We start from the raw sequence: 13,846 nt of genomic DNA, 5'->3' as shown, positions 1-13,846 counted from the left end.
CAACTACATTATTCTTCTTAACGTCGTGTGAAACACCTTTGGTATTTTATGTATCGCTATTTACCAAGACATGAGACTGTTTTTGTTGTCTCACAAAATTATGTTACACAAATTCTTAAATTCTTACATCCAAATTTTGAGACTGCGATGTTCTGTCTGTTGTGCAGATGGTACTTTGCGTTCTTTGCAAAAACTAGCAATATTCCAAGGGAGACTGCTAATATTTCAAGATAGCAACTCCATCACATGTGAAGAAATAATTTTAGAAGGCGCAAGGCTTGCTTGGTATGTTGGCGGTAGCATAGCTGCTGGTAGGGCCTCCCTACCCAGATTGGTCGAGGGGGGAGAGGTCAGACTAAGACAGGTACTCAGGTCCTCCAGGTTGGGGGTTGCACTTTAAAAAGGAAGATGATTTTAAACCTCAATCAAAGCCTCGGACAGACGGACCTAACAGAGGATAGGACCAAATGAAAGAGGAGGATTGAGGAGGCCATGGACGGAATATGGACCGGAGAGCCATAGAAGAGGAGCGAGGCTTGCTTAGAAGCAAGAGGTCAGCTCATTGAGACTCCTCTATCAAATAAGGTAAGCTGCAGTGCTTAGGGAGGTGATAAATCTACCGTCCTTCTAGTAGAACCTTGAGCACGCATCAAATTGATGAACCATGAACACAAGTCGTGTTAAAGCTCGGTCCGTCTGCTCAGCAGTAGTTTCTTCCGTGTACGTTTTGGTAGAGATTGTTTCGTATGAATATATATTGATTCAATATGAATACAATATTGCATGTAACAGATTCTGTGTATTACCTGGCAATTGAAAATAGTTGAATACTTAGTTGGAAGGCCATTGTATTGTCTTGCTCTGTCTGTGGCAACTGCAGGTACTTAAAAGGAACAATGTTGTCCATTGATGTAACAACGCCTGTCTGGAACATAACAAGAAATATCCAGTTGAAGCACAACCAGTCACAGTCACTCTGTTAATGCTAGCACACGCCCACCAACTAGGTAATTACTTAGACTTCCTGGTTAGAACAAGAATGAGATATAATACTGAAGTGGATATTAAGAAATATGACTAAAAGCAGCTCACACGAGATTTGCTAGACACATGTCGGAGGCCATCTCAAAGGAATACTTACAAATTAAGATACTACACCTCAATCAAAGCCTCGGACAGATGGACCTAACAGAGGACCGAATGGAAGAGGAGAATCGAGGAGGCCACGGACCGAATACAGACCGGAGAGCCAACAAATTTATGGACAAGGTGGAAGATTACTAAAGATAACTATGACATCACCTGAAAAGCAATAATGAAGCTGTTCTTTCGAATGCCAGAAGATGGACGTCGGTAGTCTGTCAGTAAATATCCTCCGTGACATTATCATGGACAGAAACAGAAAGCTATTCCTTATGCTGACAGTGGTTTACTAATGAATTTCAATTTTAAATTAGTTACACACAAATTTATAACACTGCTTAGTGGGCACGCAATACTATTCTGTTGTGCGTGACTAGAACAAGTGTATTTTCATTCAATCTTATGTAAAGGATTCTTACTAAAGCTTAATACCATGACACAAATTTTTACTATATTATTATTATTATTATTATTCAGTGTTCTGTCTTACGACAGGTCCATTGCTCTGCCCAAAAAGAGCTCTCCAGTTTTCCCTATTCTCAGCTTCTCGTTTTAATTCCTGGGACTTCATCTTCTTTCCTTCTTTCAGATCGTCGGTTAGCTGTATCAGTCTTCTTCCCAGTCCTCGCTTTCCTTCAACTTGGCCTTCGATGATATCACATTACATAACTAAAACTGCCAGTATGCTTCCTATTATATTTGTCTTACTGAACATAAAAACACATCAGAATCTTTCTGATAGAAACATCTTTTTCATTTTAGAGTGGAAAACTGTCTACAGTGAGAACAAAACTTTTGTTTATATTACATGCGCTATCACACCTTCAATTGTGTTCCAAGCAACATCACTACAGGAAAAATTTATAAATAGTTGGTTTCTACTACAGTTTTCATTCCTTTAGTCCCACAACCTGTCCTATTTGGGATCTTTAATGTCTGAATTCCTTTAGTTACAGCTGCAACATCAGCGTCTCCAGTCTGTTGCTTTACAGTGCCTGCAAGTTCATCAATGAACAACATCCTTTAGTTTAGTCCTAATAAGGATCTATGGAATGTAAATAAACTCTACTCCCTAACATACCTGAATAATGCATTTCCTTATCCAAGTCACAAACATTCCAGGTGCTTCATTCTGTCTGGTTCTTCACATCTCCAACTCCACCTAAGCTGGTTCCCCATCACACACACAACTGCTCTTCTGAAACACTAATATTCAGATAACTTGGTCTGCCATCTCTTGGTAATATTACTCCACGATATATGCATAAAAGAGGGGAGATACAGTTCACAAGGCAGTTGCCATTCAGCACATCCTATTCAGTATTAAACCTCGACCCGACACAGTAATACTTCTAGATGTCTTCCGCTAGACACGTCATGTCTCTATCAACTCATCACCGACTAATATTGAACATCAGATGAACCACGCCATATAAAAAACAATACCTTCGTTCTAATATATAAGAGTAATCTGATAATAACATTTTCAATAAACTGCATAACATTGTAAATGATTGTAATTCGAGTTTTAGATTTACCAATCTAATTTATACCTGAGGACGGTTAAATATAACCGAAACATGTCGTAAGAGACGTTCCAATTTGTAAATCGATCATTCGATGCGGAACGTGAAATGATATTTTAAATATTTTATTATCTTATTAAAAATTGTGATTTGACGGAAAAAATATTAAAATATCAACCTAATTCACAATATGACGCAAATATACTACCTTATTAATAGTTTTATTAAATAATGTAACTGTTCATATCAGATCACTACAGTTCATACGCTAACCAAAGATCCTGATTGTATCCTCCAAGTGTGGTTACAAATGCAACAATCAGTGAGGAAAAGGTTAAGCTTGCGACCCTTTCAAGGCACCCTCACAATTCATTCTGACCCGCAATTTCAAAACCACTGGACCAGAGCATGTATTGTTACAGAAACAAAAATTTAGGATTTTGAAACCTAAAGAATGAAGCTTCATACATAATGTGCAATTACATTCAGTAATACTCTTAAACCAGAGAAGAGCTGTACCAATTAATACATCCTCGATGTCAACATTCATCTACAAATAATGCTATAATGGAGGCAGCAGTCATTAATTCATAATCACAATGAGAAAAGACCTGATTGCAATGTACTGTTAAATGCAGCAACACATGGCAACCACATTACGTTTGGTCCCTAAAATCTCGGCTAGCTCTTAAAATTGTATTGAATTTTACCAACACTGACAATAACAAACTGTAATCAAAATCTAACTAACTAACTAACTAGATGGCTTACCGAACCCGAAGGTTCATCACCGAATTAACCAAAGCCTTCCACTGGACCCTGTCCTGGGCCAACAAAATCCATTCTCCTTCAACTCCTATCTCCCATAGATCCTGCCTGAGATTATCCTCCCATCTATGTCTAGGTCTCCCCAGCGGTCTCTTTCCTTCAGGTTTCCCAACCAATACCCGGTGCACACCTTGTCCCATCCATGCGCGCTACATGCCCCGCCCATCTCAATCTTCTCGACTTAATCACCCTGACAATACTGGGGGAGCAGTACAGATTTTTAAGCTCGTCATTGTGCAGTTTTCTCCACGCCCCATTGTCTTCTCTCCTAGGCCCAAATATCCTCCTCAACACCCGATTAATCAAAATCTACCTGTAAGTATATAAGCAATGCATTGATTTTACCAAATTGTATAAACACAAAACATAAACATTTAGCCTCCTACTTATTAACAACGACATACAAATTAATGTGAGAAAATTAACATCACATTATTCTGAGTTATCAGAGTAGCAAAAGGTCTTTTTACACGGAAGTCATTAAAAGTTTTAATATTATTCAGACTGACCTAAAGAAGATAGACAACAGGTAAAAGCCAAGAAGAAATTCATTTTTGCTGCTAGCTACACAAATATCCATGGACGTCCAAAGTCTACGAAGGCAGAAAAGTTCAGTATTTGCTGGATTCAAACGTATTAGTATTATAGCGCACACATTTTCACATGCAACGTATCTTCAAAACTGATTTAGTTCTTAGATTTGTGGGTAAAATAATTGAAAAAGACAACAGTACACTGAAATATTTACAATTAAAATCTTACCAGTTACCAAAAAATGCAAATCAGAGTGAATTATTGTAAAACCAAATAAAACCATTTTGAAACTAATGTTAACATATTTATTATTCTTTATCCCATAAAAAAATCATACAAAGTTTACCTGTACATATCGTATGCAAAATATAATGGGGCTATACACACCTCAAAAGCCTCTTTGGAAATGGTGAAGGTTTAAATTCCACATCATAATGAATGGCAATTTTGTTCCGAAGCATTGACAAGTCCAGTTTTTCTTCCTTTAGTCCCACAACCTGTCCTATTTGGGATCTTTAATGTCTCAATTCCTTTAGTTACAGCTGCAACATCAGCGTCTCCAGTCTGTTGCCTTACGGTGCCTGCGATTTCATCAATGAACAACAAAATACATTTTAAATTTATAAATATTCTTTATTCAAGAAAATAAGAACTGAGATCATTTCAAACCATTTTGTGACTTATTATTTGATCTGGAAAAGTACAGTTAAGTTAAAAAATTATTTTAAAATTAAATTTCCAACACAAACATTTAATTTCAAAGTTATCGATCAACCGCCTTCCTGAGCACAATATCAGAATTTTCGTAATGAAAATAAAAATTTGCATATGGATACAAAGTAAAATATGCTTCAGGCCACTGACATTTTCTGACTTTGTAATATGAAGTGTCTTGGAGTGTGGGTAAACTCACATTCCAGAGGCAATTGGAAATTGTAAAGGCTTGTCTTATTTTATGTAACAATGCTCTAAGAATTGCATAGCTGTGATGATTGTGAATTGAGCCACAAATTTAACCAACTAGCTTCTATTACATTTTTCAGGACAGTATACACCTTGTATACAGGACAAACAGGCTTCCATCATCACCACTGTCTCACAACAGTGTCATATTACCTGGTATCCATCCATAATCTATTTATATTATATTTGTAATTATTTGTCTCAAATTTATTGCTTAGAATGCACACCTGGATATTCAGAGCCTGAATTATAAATATTTATACAATTTTTAACGCTGAATGCAGTGTCGTCCGTTATCTCGACACACGCATTCAACTACATTATTCTTCTTAACGTCGTGTGAAACACCTTTGGTATTTTATGTATCGCTATTTACCAAGACATGAGACTGTTTTTGTTGTCTCACAAAATTATGTTACACAAATTCTTAAATTCTTACATCCAAATTTTGAGACTGCGATGTTCTGTCTGTTGTGCAGATGGTACTTTGCGTTCTTTGCAAAAACTAGCAATATTCCAAGGGAGACTGCTAATATTTCAAGATAGCAACTCCATCACATGTGAAGAAATAATTTTAGAAGGCGCAAGGCTTGCTTGGTATGTTGGCGGTAGCATAGCTGCTGGTAGGGCCTCCCTACCCAGATTGGTCGAGGGGGGAGAGGTCAGACTAAGACAGGTACTCAGGTCCTCCAGGTTGGGGGTTGCACTTTAAAAAGGAAGATGATTTTAAACCTCAATCAAAGCCTCGGACAGACGGACCTAACAGAGGATAGGACCAAATGAAAGAGGAGGATTGAGGAGGCCATGGACGGAATATGGACCGGAGAGCCATAGAAGAGGAGCGAGGCTTGCTTAGAAGCAAGAGGTCAGCTCATTGAGACTCCTCTATCAAATAAGGTAAGCTGCAGTGCTTAGGGAGGTGATAAATCTACCGTCCTTCTAGTAGAACCTTGAGCACGCATCAAATTGATGAACCATGAACACAAGTCGTGTTAAAGCTCGGTCCGTCTGCTCAGCAGTAGTTTCTTCCGTGTACGTTTTGGTAGAGATTGTTTCGTATGAATATATATTGATTCAATATGAATACAATATTGCATGTAACAGATTCTGTGTATTACCTGGCAATTGAAAATAGTTGAATACTTAGTTGGAAGGCCATTGTATTGTCTTGCTCTGTCTGTGGCAACTGCAGGTACTTAAAAGGAACAATGTTGTCCATTGATGTAACAACGCCTGTCTGGAACATAACAAGAAATATCCAGTTGAAGCACAACCAGTCACAGTCACTCTGTTAATGCTAGCACACGCCCACCAACTAGGTAATTACTTAGACTTCCTGGTTAGAACAAGAATGAGATATAATACTGAAGTGGATATTAAGAAATATGACTAAAAGCAGCTCACACGAGATTTGCTAGACACATGTCGGAGGCCATCTCAAAGGAATACTTACAAATTAAGATACTACACCTCAATCAAAGCCTCGGACAGATGGACCTAACAGAGGACCGAATGGAAGAGGAGAATCGAGGAGGCCACGGACCGAATACAGACCGGAGAGCCAACAAATTTATGGACAAGGTGGAAGATTACTAAAGATAACTATGACATCACCTGAAAAGCAATAATGAAGCTGTTCTTTCGAATGCCAGAAGATGGACGTCGGTAGTCTGTCAGTAAATATCCTCCGTGACATTATCATGGACAGAAACAGAAAGCTATTCCTTATGCTGACAGTGGTTTACTAATGAATTTCAATTTTAAATTAGTTACACACAAATTTATAACACTGCTTAGTGGGCACGCAATACTATTCTGTTGTGCGTGACTAGAACAAGTGTATTTTCATTCAATCTTATGTAAAGGATTCTTACTAAAGCTTAATACCATGACACAAATTTTTACTATATTATTATTATTATTATTATTCAGTGTTCTGTCTTACGACAGGTCCATTGCTCTGCCCAAAAAGAGCTCTCCAGTTTTCCCTATTCTCAGCTTCTCGTTTTAATTCCTGGAACTTCATCTTCTTTCCTTCTTTCAGATCGTCGGTTAGCTGTATCAGTCTTCTTCCCAGTCCTCGCTTTCCTTCAACTTGGCCTTCGATGATATCACATTACATAACTAAAACTGCCAGTATGCTTCCTATTATATTTGTCTTACTGAACATAAAAACACATCAGAATCTTTCTGATAGAAACATCTTTTTCATTTTAGAGTGGAAAACTGTCTACAGTGAGAACAAAACTTTTGTTTATATTACATGCGCTATCACACCTTCAATTGTGTTCCAAGCAACATCACTACAGGAAAAATTGATAAATAGTTGGTTTCTACTACAGTTTTCATTCCTTTAGTCCCACAACCTGTCCTATTTGGGATCTTTAATGTCTGAATTCCTTTAGTTACAGCTGCAACATCAGCGTCTCCAGTCTGTTGCTTTACAGTGCCTGCAAGTTCATCAATGAACAACATCCTTTAGTTTAGTCCTAATAAGGATCTATGGAATGTAAATAAACTCTACTCCCTAACATACCTGAATAATGCATTTCCTTATCCAAGTCACAAACATTCCAGGTGCTTCATTCTGTCTGGTTCTTCACATCTCCAACTCCACCTAAGCTGGTTCCCCATCACACACACAACTGCTCTTCTGAAACACTAATATTCAGATAACTTGGTCTGCCATCTCTTGGTAATATTACTCCACGATATATGCATAAAAGAGGGGAGATACAGTTCACAAGGCAGTTGCCATTCAGCACATCCTATTCAGTATTAAACCTCGACCCGACACAGTAATACTTCTAGATGTCTTCCGCTAGACACGTCATGTCTCTATCAACTCATCACCGACTAATATTGAACATCAGATGAACCACGCCATATAAAAAACAATACCTTCGTTCTAATATATAAGAGTAATCTGATAATAACATTTTCAATAAACTGCATAACATTGTAAATGATTGTAATTCGAGTTTTAGATTTACCAATCTAATTTATACCTGAGGACGGTTAAATATAACCGAAACATGTCGTAAGAGACGTTCCAATTTGTAAATCGATCATTCGATGCGGAACGTGAAATGATATTTTAAATATTTTATTATCTTATTAAAAATTGTGATTTGACGGAAAAAATATTAAAATATCAACCTAATTCACAATATGACGCAAATATACTACCTTATTAATAGTTTTATTAAATAATGTAACTGTTCATATCAGATCACTACAGTTCATACGCTAACCAAAGATCCTGATTGTATCCTCCAAGTGTGGTTACAAATGCAACAATCAGTGAGGAAAAGGTTAAGCTTGCGACCCTTTCAAGGCACCCTCACAATTCATTCTGACCCGCAATTTCAAAACCACTGGACCAGAGCATGTATTGTTACAGAAACAAAAATTTAGGATTTTGAAACCTAAAGAATGAAGCTTCATACATAATGTGCAATTACATTCAGTAATACTCTTAAACCAGAGAAGAGCTGTACCAATTAATACATCCTCGATGTCAACATTCATCTACAAATAATGCTATAATGGAGGCAGCAGTCATTAATTCATAATCACAATGAGAAAAGACCTGATTGCAATGTACTGTTAAATGCAGCAACACATGGCAACCACATTACGTTTGGTCCCTAAAATCTCGGCTAGCTCTTAAAATTGTATTGAATTTTACCAACACTGACAATAACAAACTGTAATCAAAATCTAACTAACTAACTAACTAGATGGCTTACCGAACCCGAAGGTTCATCACCGAATTAACCAAAGCCTTCCACTGGACCCTGTCCTGGGCCAACAAAATCCATTCTCCTTCAACTCCTATCTCCCATAGATCCTGCCTGAGATTATCCTCCCATCTATGTCTAGGTCTCCCCAGCGGTCTCTTTCCTTCAGGTTTCCCAACCAATACCCGGTGCACACCTTGTCCCATCCATGCGCGCTACATGCCCCGCCCATCTCAATCTTCTCGACTTAATCACCCTGACAATACTGGGGGAGCAGTACAGATTTTTAAGCTCGTCATTGTGCAGTTTTCTCCACGCCCCATTGTCTTCTCTCCTAGGCCCAAATATCCTCCTCAACACCCGATTAATCAAAATCTACCTGTAAGTATATAAGCAATGCATTGATTTTACCAAATTGTATAAACACAAAACATAAACATTTAGCCTCCTACTTATTAACAACGACATACAAATTAATGTGAGAAAATTAACATCACATTATTCTGAGTTATCAGAGTAGCAAAAGGTCTTTTTACACGGAAGTCATTAAAAGTTTTAATATTATTCAGACTGACCTAAAGAAGATAGACAACAGGTAAAAGCCAAGAAGAAATTCATTTTTGCTGCTAGCTACACAAATATCCATGGACGTCCAAAGTCTACGAAGGCAGAAAAGTTCAGTATTTGCTGGATTCAAACGTATTAGTATTATAGCGCACACATTTTCACATGCAACGTATCTTCAAAACTGATTTAGTTCTTAGATTTGTGGGTAAAATAATTGAAAAAGACAACAGTACACTGAAATATTTACAATTAAAATCTTACCAGTTACCAAAAAATGCAAATCAGAGTGAATTATTGTAAAACCAAATAAAACCATTTTGAAACTAATGTTAACATATTTATTATTCTTTATCCCATAAAAAAATCATACAAAGTTTACCTGTACATATCGTATGCAAAATATAATGGGGCTATACACACCTCAAAAGCCTCTTTGGAAATGGTGAAGGTTTAAATTCCACATCATAATGAATGGCAATTTTGTTCCGAAGCGTTGACAAGTCCAGTTTTTCTTCCTTTAGTCCCACAACCTGTCCTATTTGGGATCTTTAATGTCTCAATTCCTTTAGTTACAGCTGCAACATCAGCGTCTCCAGTCTGTTGCCTTACGGTGCCTGCGATTTCATCAATGAACAACAAAATACATTTTAAATTTATAAATATTCTTTATTCAAGAAAATAAGAACTGAGATCATTTCAAACCATTTTGTGACTTATTATTTGATCTGGAAAAGTACAGTTAAGTTAAAAAATTATTTTAAAATTAAATTTCCAACACAAACATTTAATTTCAAAGTTATCGATCAACCGCCTTCCTGAGCACAATATCAGAATTTTCGTAATGAAAATAAAAATTTGCATATGGATACAAAGTAAAATATGCTTCAGGCCACTGACATTTTCTGACTTTGTAATATGAAGTGTCTTGGAGTGTGGGTAAACTCACATTCCAGAGGCAATTGGAAATTGTAAAGGCTTGTCTTATTTTATGTAACAATGCTCTAAGAATTGCATAGCTGTGATGATTGTGAATTGAGCCACAAATTTAACCAACTAGCTTCTATTACATTTTTCAGGACAGTATACACCTTGTATACAGGACAAACAGGCTTCCATCATCACCACTGTCTCACAACAGTGTCATATTACCTGGTATCCATCCATAATCTATTTATATTATATTTGTAATTATTTGTCTCAAATTTATTGCTTAGAATGCACACCTGGATATTCAGAGCCTGAATTATAAATATTTATACAATTTTTAACGCTGAATGCAGTGTCGTCCGTTATCTCGACACACGCATTCAACTACATTATTCTTCTTAACGTCGTGTGAAACACCTTTGGTATTTTATGTATCGCTATTTACCAAGACATGAGACTGTTTTTGTTGTCTCACAAAATTATGTTACACAAATTCTTAAATTCTTACATCCAAATTTTGAGACTGCGATGTTCTGTCTGTTGTGCAGATGGTACTTTGCGTTCTTTGCGAAAACTAGCAATATTCCAAGGGAGACTGCTAATATTTCAAGATAGCAACTCCATCACATGTGAAGAAATAATTTTAGAAGGCGCAAGGCTTGCTTGGTATGTTGGCGGTAGCATAGCTGCTGGTAGGGCCTCCCTACCCAGATTGGTCGAGGGGGGAGAGGTCAGACTAAGACAGGTACTCAGGTCCTCCAGGTTGGGGGTTGCACTTTAAAAAGGAAGATGATTTTAAACCTCAATCAAAGCCTCGGACAGACGGACCTAACAGAGGATAGGACCAAATGAAAGAGGAGGATTGAGGAGGCCATGGACGGAATATGGACCGGACAGCCATAGAAGAAGAGAGAGGCTTGCTTAGAAGCAAGAGGTCAGCTCATTGAGACTCCTCTATCAAATAAGGTAAGCTGCAGTGCTTAGGGAGGTGATAAATCTACCGTCCTTCTAGTAGAACCTTGAGCACGCATCAAATTGATGAACCATGAACACAAGTCGTGTTAAAGCTCGGTCCGTCTGCTCAGCAGTAGTTTCTTCCGTGTACGTTTTGGTAGAGATTGTTTCGTATGAATATATATTGATTCAATATGAATACAATATTGCATGTAACAGATTCTGTGTATTACCTGGCAATTGAAAATAGTTGAATACTTAGTTGGAAGGCCATTGTATTGTCTTGCTCTGTCTGTGGCAACTGCAGGTACTTAAAAGGAACAATGTTGTCCATTGATGTAACAACGCCTGTCTGGAACATAACAAGAAATATCCAGTTGAAGCACAACCAGTCACAGTCACTCTGTTAATGCTAGCACACGCCCACCAACTAGGTAATTACTTAGACTTCCTGGTTAGAACAAGAATGAGATATAATACTGAAGTGGATATTAAGAAATATGACTAAAAGCAGCTCACACGAGATTTGCTAGACACATGTCGGAGGCCATCTCAAAGGAATACTTACAAATTAAGATACTACACCTCAATCAAAGCCTCGGACAGATGGACCTAACAGAGGACCGAATGGAAGAGGAGAATCGAGGAGGCCACGGACCGAATACAGACCGGAGAGCCAACAAATTTATGGACAAGGTGGAAGATTACTAAAGATAACTATGACATCACCTGAAAAGCAATAATGAAGCTGTTCTTTCGAATGCCAGAAGATGGACGTCGGTAGTCTGTCAGTAAATATCCTCCGTGACATTATCATGGACAGAAACAGAAAGCTATTCCTTATGCTGACAGTGGTTTACTAATGAATTTCAATTTTAAATTAGTTACACACAAATTTATAACACTGCTTAGTGGGCACGCAATACTATTCTGTTGTGCGTGACTAGAACAAGTGTATTTTCATTCAATCTTATGTAAAGGATTCTTACTAAAGCTTAATACCATGACACAAATTTTTACTATATTATTATTATTATTATTATTCAGTGTTCTGTCTTACGACAGGTCCATTGCTCTGCCCAAAAAGAGCTCTCCAGTTTTCCCTATTCTCAGCTTCTCGTTTTAATTCCTGGAACTTCATCTTCTTTCCTTCTTTCAGATCGTCGGTTAGCTGTATCAGTCTTCTTCCCAGTCCTCGCTTTCCTTCAACTTGGCCTTCGATGATATCACATTACATAACTAAAACTGCCAGTATGCTTCCTATTATATTTGTCTTACTGAACATAAAAACACATCAGAATCTTTCTGATAGAAACATCTTTTTCATTTTAGAGTGGAAAACTGTCTACAGTGAGAACAAAACTTTTGTTTATATTACATGCGCTATCACACCTTCAATTGTGTTCCAAGCAACATCACTACAGGAAAAATTGATAAATAGTTGGTTTCTACTACAGTTTTCATTCCTTTAGTCCCACAACCTGTCCTATTTGGGATCTTTAATGTCTGAATTCCTTTAGTTACAGCTGCAACATCAGCGTCTCCAGTCTGTTGCTTTACAGTGCCTGCAAGTTCATCAATGAACAACATCCTTTAGTTTAGTCCTAATAAGGATCTATGGAATGTAAATAAACTCTACTCCCTAACATACCTGAATAATGCATTTCCTTATCCAAGTCACAAACATTCCAGGTGCTTCATTCTGTCTGGTTCTTCACATCTCCAACTCCACCTAAGCTGGTTCCCCATCACACACACAACTGCTCTTCTGAAACACTAATATTCAGATAACTTGGTCTGCCATCTCTTGGTAATATTACTCCACGATATATGCATAAAAGAGGGGAGATACAGTTCACAAGGCAGTTGCCATTCAGCACATCCTATTCAGTATTAAACCTCGACCCGACACAGTAATACTTCTAGATGTCTTCCGCTAGACACGTCATGTCTCTATCAACTCATCACCGACTAATATTGAACATCAGATGAACCACGCCATATAAAAAACAATACCTTCGTTCTAATATATAAGAGTAATCTGATAATAACATTTTCAATAAACTGCATAACATTGTAAATGATTGTAATTCGAGTTTTAGATTTACCAATCTAATTTATACCTGAGGACGGTTAAATATAACCGAAACATGTCGTAAGAGACGTTCCAATTTGTAAATCGATCATTCGATGCGGAACGTGAAATGATATTTTAAATATTTTATTATCTTATTAAAAATTGTGATTTGACGGAAAAAATATTAAAATATCAACCTAATTCACAATATGACGCAAATATACTACCTTATTAATAGTTTTATTAAATAATGTAACTGTTCATATCAGATCACTACAGTTCATACGCTAACCAAAGATCCTGATTGTATCCTCCAAGTGTGGTTACAAATGCAACAATCAGTGAGGAAAAGGTTAAGCTTGCGACCCTTTCAAGGCACCCTCACAATTCATTCTGACCCGCAATTTCAAAACCACTGGACCAGAGCATGTATTGTTACAGAAACAAAAATTTAGGATTTTGAAACCTAAAGAATGAAGCTTCATACATAATGTGCAATTACATTCAGTAATACTCTTAAACCAGAGAAGAGCTGTACCAATTAATACATCCTCGATGTCAACATTCATCTACAAATAATGCTA

General features: G+C 37.2%; 1 protein-coding gene across 24 annotated transcripts in view; it reads right to left on the bottom strand.

The window, feature by feature from the left end:
* LOC147871597 (fatty acid synthase-like) overlaps nucleotides 1–13,846 on the bottom strand; it is a 65,944-nt gene that overhangs the window by 29,283 nt on the left and 22,815 nt on the right. For 19 of the 24 annotated variants that reach the window (XR_015538612.1, XR_015538613.1, XR_015538616.1 and 16 more), the window contains 8 exons: nucleotides 12,837–12,961; nucleotides 11,419–11,537; nucleotides 9,725–9,918; nucleotides 7,531–7,655; nucleotides 6,113–6,231; nucleotides 4,419–4,612; nucleotides 2,225–2,349; nucleotides 807–925 (listed from right to left, as the gene is read on the bottom strand). The gene's annotated coding sequence lies outside the window, so the exon portion shown is untranslated. Of the gene's footprint in view, nucleotides 1–806; nucleotides 926–2,224; nucleotides 2,350–3,627; nucleotides 3,811–4,418; nucleotides 4,613–6,112; nucleotides 6,232–7,530; nucleotides 7,656–8,933; nucleotides 9,117–9,724; nucleotides 9,919–11,418; nucleotides 11,538–12,836; nucleotides 12,962–13,846 lie in introns of all 24 variants that reach the window. The other 5 variants (XR_015538622.1, XR_015538615.1, XR_015538624.1 and 2 more) reach the window with 5 other exon arrangements.

The sequence above is a fragment of the Zootermopsis nevadensis genome, unplaced genomic scaffold (assembly GCF_977971745.1).
Source record: "Zootermopsis nevadensis isolate Lab colony 2312 unplaced genomic scaffold, Znev_1.0 Znev_ptg000045l, whole genome shotgun sequence".
NCBI lineage: Eukaryota > Metazoa > Arthropoda > Insecta > Blattodea > Termopsidae > Zootermopsis > Zootermopsis nevadensis.
The sequence above is the reverse complement of the archived record's forward strand: the minus strand, read 5'-3'. Positions and strand labels throughout refer to the sequence as shown.